The sequence below is a fragment of the Salmo salar genome, chromosome 15, assembly GCF_965601325.2.
Source record: "Salmo salar chromosome 15, fSalSal1, whole genome shotgun sequence".
NCBI lineage: Eukaryota > Metazoa > Chordata > Actinopteri > Salmoniformes > Salmonidae > Salmo > Salmo salar.
In genome coordinates, this window is record NC_138305.1 from 27727501 (window position 1) to 27735000 (window position 7500).

The 7500-nt window shown below is 39.9% G+C and overlaps 1 pseudogene; it reads left to right on the forward strand.

The window, feature by feature from the left end:
- Positions 1-2398, forward strand: part of LOC123727165 (acyl-coenzyme A thioesterase 6 pseudogene) — a 4644-nt pseudogene extending 2246 nt beyond the window's left edge.
- The last annotated feature ends 5102 nt before the right edge of the window (positions 2399-7500 follow it).

Genomic DNA, 7500 nt, shown 5'->3' on the forward strand with positions numbered 1-7500 from the left:
AAACATATTGTTGGATTTATTGTTATCGTGATAATTCAGTAAATTTATTGTGATATGGACTTTGGTCTATATCCACCAGCTCTAGATTGTAACAGACATGATTATACCCAGTATCCATATCCCTCTTCCCTACTCTCTCCCAGGGCCAGGTCCATTCCCAGGAGTGTTGGACCTGCCTGTGATGATTAACGGGCTGTCAGAGCCTGCCTCCTGGCTAACCATGGCTTCGTGTTTCTGACTGTTGTTCTGTTTGACTATAAGGATCTGCCTAAGCAGGTCACACACTTTGACCTGGAATAGTTTGAGGAAGCTGTGGAGTTCCTCAGGGGGAGACCAGAGGTAAGTGTTTCAGAGAAATGTCCTGTCTCTGAAACCAGCCCCTATCCCCAAACCTTTCCTGTCATATTGTCAGACGTATGGCATCTCGGGTCGGACCGTTGGGGATACGATACCATGATACCCTTCATGTAGCTCTGAAGAGATTTAGTTATTTCAAGCGATGTGGTTGATTCTCACCAGGATCTTTCCAGGGGGCTATAGGTGGGCTTCCATTTTTACAATATTGCTTATGTAATCCTTTCAGATCTATGAGAAGTGTCAAAGGATATTGAGTAGAGGTTGATTTTGGACTGAGCAAATTACTCCAATGGTAGAGAAAGCTCTTGTCCTCATGACTGTTTCTTTCATGTCCGTATACAGTTCCATGGTCCTGGTATAGGTGTACTATCCAAGAGTGGAGACTTATCCCTCTCTATGGCATCTCATCTACCAGGCATCTCAGCTACCATCTCCATTAATGTCTGTAACTCCAATGCTTGGCTTCCCCTGCACTACAAAGGTACTGTCATCATACCTCCTCTGTTACCTGATATGGGCAAGATAACCCTCCGTGCACCTGGATTGCTGTGAGGCTATGACGAGGGAGGGGAACCAGGGTTCCGTGATCCCAATAGAACGTTCCAGTTCTAGGTTCCTCTTCGCTGTCTCGGAGGACGACAGGAACTGGAACAGTTGTCTCTTCGCCCAGCAGACCGCCGCCCGGCTGAGGCGTCATGGGAAAGAGAACTTTGAGGTTGTGACGTACCTCAGGGGCGGGTCATTTCCTGGAGGTGCCCTACATGCCCCACTGCCCGTCTGGCTTCCACTCTGCGTTGGGTAAAGTGATGGTGTTTGGAGGAGAGGTTAAAGCCCACCATGAGGCTCAGCTGGACCTGTGGAGGAGGGTCCAGGAGTTCTTCAGGAAACACCTGAAGGACAGCAACAACACTGGCCAGAAATCTATGTTATAAACTAAAGGGTAAGACACACAGGGATGGACTTGGGCCTGTCTGGACTAAAGATAAGAATATGTTTCTAAACACATATACATTCATGTGGATGCTACCATGATTACGGATAATCCTGAATGAATAATGATGAGTGAAAAAGTTCTTATTTTCAATAAAAGTGACTCCAAAATGACACAATACATTAATTACCATTCACTTCTATTGGGCACAAAACAATCTGAAACACAACCTCAACAAACAGCAAATGCATCCAAAAAAATTGTAGTTACAAACTTGTGGTAGTCATTGTGTGCTAGGAATATGGGACCAAATATGTACCTCTTTACTACTTTTTAATACACATAAGTTAATTTGTTCCAATACCTTTTGGTCCCCTAAAATGGAGGAACTAGGTACAAGAAGTCCTGTAATTTCTAAACGGTTTACCCGATATGGGTGAAAATACCCTAAAATTAAATCTGACAGTCAAATTGCACTTTAACGTGGTATCATTTCAAATCCAAAGTTTTGGAGTACAGAGCCAAAACAACAAATGTGTCACTGTCCCAATACTGTTGGCGCTCACTGTACAGTATGTGTTGTGTTTTATAGCCAGGCTGTAATACATTTTTTATTTTACTAAGCAAGTCAGTTAAGAACAAATTCTTATTTTCAATGATGGCCTAGGAACAGTGGGTTAACTGCCTTGTTCAGGGGGAAGAACAACAGATTTTTACCTTGTCAGCTCAGGGATTTTATCTTGCAACCTTTCGGTTACAAGTCCAACGCTCTAACCACTAGGCTACCTGTCACCCACAAATAAAGAGAGGAACACACTCTATATAAGCTCACAGTCATTTATTAGATGACGTCACAGTGTCTTCATCAGGGTGTAACACATACAGCGGAACAGTGTGAATGTGCCTATGCTCTGTGCTTTCTCTTCAGAAAGCTACAATACAACAGAAAAGGTAAGATTGTGTTTTTTTGCTAAAGAGAAACTGTAACTGTTTAGAATCACCCACATGCAGTCCACCTGCTATCAACGAAGACGCACAAAAATCACAAGGTTACACAATGTGACATTGATTCGATCCATAGACAAATCAATAGAGTGATGTATCTCTGTGAATGAGATAATTCAATATGTATTTTCTTTTCACAATATTTCCATTAGATTTAAAACACGTTAATATTAAGCGACAGGAAATGTTGAGAGAGGAACTGTCCACCTTCTTTTGAACTAGCACTCGCACTTGTCTTTTGTTACCAGCATTGACTTTGCTGATAGCTACTATTAAGTAAGTAAACATTTAAATGTTTATTAAGTAAACATTTACTTACTATGACTGTGAAATGTGGTTGTGATGGATGCACTAACTGTAAGTCGCTCTGGATAAGAGCGTATGCTACTGAACAAAATTATAAACGAAACATGCAACAATTTCAAAGATTTTACTGAGTTACAGTTCATATAAGTAAATCAGTCAATTGAAATAAATAAATTAGGCCCTAAGTCTATGGATTTCACATGACCGGGCGCAGCAATGGATGGGCCTGAGAGGGCATAGGCCCACCCACAGGAGAGCCAGGCCCAGTCAATTTAGAATGAGTTTTTCACCACAATAGGGCTTTCATTACAGACAGAAATACTCCTCAGCAACCCCTCAGACGATCCCACAAGTGAAAAACCCAGATGTGGAGGTCCTGGGCAGGCGTGGTTACAAGTGAGCTGAGGTTGTGAGACTGGTTGGACGTACTGCCAAATTCTCTAAAAGGACGTTGGAGGCGGCCTATGGTAGAGAAATTCAATTATCTGGCAACAGCTCTGGTGGACATTCCTGCAGTCAGGATGCCAAGTGCACACTTCCTTAGAACTTGAGACAACAGGGGTATTGTGTGACAAAACTGCACATTTTAGAGTGGCCTTTTATTGTCCCCAGCACAAGGTGCATCTGTGTAATGATCATGCTGTTTAATTAGCTTCTTGATATGCCATACCTGTCAGGTGGATGGATTATCTTGGCAAAGGAGAAATGCTTACTAACAGGGATGTAAACAAATTTGTGCACAAAATTTGAGATAAATACGCTTTTTGGGCATATGGAAAATGTGTGATATTTATTTTGGCTCATGAAACATGGCACCAACACTTTACATGTTGCGTTTATATTTTTTTCAGTATACAGTGCATTTGGAAAGTATTCAGACCCTTCACTTTTTCCACATTTTGTTACGTTACAGCCTTATTCTAAAATGAATTCAATAGTTTTTTATTCCCTCATCATTTATTACCTACGCATAATACCCCATAATTACAAAGCAAAAGCAGGTTTTTAGATATTTTTCAAATGTAGATTTTTTATTTATTTTTAAACTGAACACTTTTACAATAAGTATTTTGTTGAAGCACCTATTACAGTAATTACAGCCTTGGGTATGACGCTACAAGCTTGGCACAACTGTATTTGGGGACTTTCTGCCATTCTCTGCAGATCTTCCATTTTCTGCAGATTTTATTCCAGTTACTAATAAGTATGCACCTATTAAGAAAATGACTGTAAAAACTGTTAAATCCCTGTGGATTGATGAGGAATTGAAAAATTGTGTTGTTGAGAGGGATGAGGCAAAAGGAATGGCATATAAGTCTGGCTGCACAAACGATCGGCAAACGTATTGCAAATTTTGAAATCATGTGACTAAATTGAATAAAAAGAACTACACTATGAAACAAAGATAAAGGACATAAAGAATGATAGTACAAAACGTTGGAGCACCTTAAATAAAATGTTGGGGAAAAAAAGCAAACTCGGCTCCATCATTCATTGAATCAGATGGCTCATTCATCACAAAACCCACTGATATTGCCAACTACTTCAATGACTTTTTCATTGGCAAGATTCGCAAATTTATGCATGACATGCCAGCAACAAACGCTGACACTACACATCCAAGTATATCTGATCAAATTATGAAAGACAAGCATTGTAATTTTGAATTCTGTAAAGTGAGTGTGGAAGAGGTTAAATAATTATTGTTGTCTATTAACAATAACAAGCCACTGGGATCTGACAACTTCGATGGAAAATAACTGAGGATAATAGTGGACGATATTGCCACTGCTGTTTCCCATATTTTCAATTTCAGCCTATTATAAAGTGTGTGCCCTCAGTCCTGGAGGGAAACAAAAGTTATTCTGCTACCTAAGAATAGTAAAGCCCCCTTTTACTGGCTCAAATATCCAACCAATCAGCCTGTTACCAACCCTTAGTAAACTTTTGGGATTTTTTTGTTGTTGACCAGATACAATGCTATTTTACAGTAAACAAATTGACAACAAACTTTCAGCATGCTTATAGGGAAGGACATTCAACAAGCACAGCACTTATACAAATGACTGATGATTGGCTGAGAGAAATTGATGATACAAATATTTTTGGGGCTGTTTTGTTAGACTTTAGTGCGGCTTTTGACATTATCGATCATAGTCAGCTGATGGAAAAACATATGTGTTATGGCTTTACACCCCCTGCTATATTGTGGATAAAGAGTTACCTGTCTAACAGAACACAGAGGGTGTTCTTTAATGGAAGCCTCTCCAACATAATCCAGGTAGAATGAGGAATTCCCCAGGACAGCTGTCTAGGCACCTTACTTTTTCAATCTTTACTAATGCCAGTGTTTATATATGAGGATGATGCAACAATATACATGTCAGCGATTGAAATGACTGCAACACTTAACAAAGAGTTGCAGTTAGTTTCAGAGTGGGTGGCAAGTAATAACTTAGTCCTAAATATTTCCAAAACTGAAAGCATTGTATTTGGGACAAAGTCCAAGCTGCATCCACCCTTGCCAAGTTTGACCTGAAAAGACCGACCTTGTAACCTACACTTGTGTAGTAGGAAGCTCTGGTATCTATTTCATGTCCAAAATAACAACTACAACATCAGGTGAGTAACTCTGGATACAAGGCCTTCATACATTTTTTTTCTTTAATCAACATTGGGAATTTTGGGAGTAATTTTATGGCTGTCATTGAAACTTCTTCCACACGACTTCCAGTGCTCCACCCCAACCTTATTTTAATCTAATCAATCTAGTCTAGCTAATGTAAAAATATTGTGTTAGTTATACATGCCGACCATTTTTAGGGCTAACTTGGTGCTGCTACTGCTAGGCAAGTAAGGATTCAACACCGATAAAAGCATAATCTTTGCGCCATTGAGGCTACAACTCATAGGAAACCTCAGCCAGTTGACTACTTTGACTAGTGTTAAAATGGCGGAAGCATGGTGGAAGCACTCAATGGCGCTGACCATGCTAAAAAATAGGCCTTTTGGCCACTAGAAACCTCTATCCTTCTCTATGGTTGGACCAGAGCTATCTAGCTAGCTAACAAACTTGTGTGTGCACAGCGGCACCAGCATTAAAAACACGTCTTACATTTTTGTAGTTAATAAATCCAATGTGAAACGTGATAACTATACTATCCTTAACTAGCATTGAAAAAGTGAATCCATTCTTCTCTAATACATTTTTTTGTTGTTGCTTTTTCTGTGGGACTGAAAGAAAAATGCCTGGAATTTCAAATAACGTTATTAACCGGTTCCTATGGTTTGAAAATAACGATTTTGTTCCGGAACAGTATAGATGACTTCAGTTCTGTTCCCTGAACCGGTTCCAACCCCTCACTGTTCAATACTATATTATGTAATACTCAAATACCATTCACTTGTATAATAGTAGTAATAATAATAGGCCTTCACCATAGCTCTTTTATCTGGGTCTTTTTGTTAAGGTGAAGTGGCACCTCACTAGCAAGGCCTTGTGAGTCATACAGTTGTTTTGAGAGATATTTCTATAATGATAATTCATAGGTCGTGTTTCAAATTTCTTGTTCATTTGAAAGGGTTGTTGATTCATTCATGTTAGTCATTTACAGCGCATTCAGAAAGTATTCAGATCCCTTGACTTTTTCCACATTTTGTTAAGTTACAGCCTTATACTAAAATTAATTCAATAAAAAATTGTCCTCATCAATCTACACACAATACCTGATAATGACAAAGCGAAAACAGGTTTTGGGAATTTTTGGCAAAAGTATAATACATTTTTTTTTAAATAAACATATTCACATAAGTTCACATTCAGACCCTGGTGACCAAGAACCTGATGGTCACTTTGACAGATCTCCAGAGTTCCTCTATGGAGATGGGAGAACCTTCCAGAAGCACCATCATCTCTGCAGCACTCCACCAATCAGGCCTTTATGGTAGAATGGCCAGACGGAAGCCACTCCTCAGTATAAGGCTCATAGCACGCTTGGAGTTTGCCAAAAGGCACCTAAAGGAGGCTCTGATCATGAGAAACAAGATTCTATGGTCTGATGAAACCAACATTGAACTCTTTGGCCTAAATGTCAAGCGTCATGTCTGGAGGAAACCTGGCACCATCCCTACAGTGAAGCATGGTGGTGGCAGTATCCTGCTATGGGGACATTGTTCAGCAGCAGGGACTGGCAGACTAGTCAGGATCGAGGGAAAGATGAACGGAGCGAAGTACAAAGAGATCCTTGATGAAAACCTGCTCCAGAACGCTCTGGACCTCAGACTGGGACGAAGGTTTACCTTCCAACAGGACAACGATCCTAAGCACACAACCAAGATAACGCAGGAGTGGCTTCGAGACAAGTCTCTGAATGTCCTTGAGAGGTCCAGCCAGAACCCGGACTTGAACACGATCGAACATCTCTGGAGAGACCTGAAAATAGCTGTGCAGTGACGCTCCCCATCCAACCTGACAGAGCTTGAGAGGATCTGCAGAGAAGAATGGGAGAAATTACCCAAATACAGGCATGCCAAGCTTGTAGTTTTCATACCCAAGAAGACTCGAGAGTGTATTTTCTGCCAAAGGTGCTTCAACAAAGTACTGAGTAAAGAGTCTGAATACTTATGCAAATTTAATATTTCTGTATTTTTTTTATACATTTGCAAAAATCTCAACCTGTTTTTGCTTTGTCATTATAGGGTGTTGAGTGTAGATTGATAAACTATTTTACAACAAGGCTGTAACGTAACAAAATGTGGAAAAAGTCAAGGGGTCTGAATACATTGCGAATGCACTATAAATGTAAAAAATATAGATTTCAGAGGTTTTAATAGGAACAGAAAGGAAGGATATAAATTGTTGCTTTTTTGGGGGGGTTCAGAACTTTATTTTGCAGCTCTGA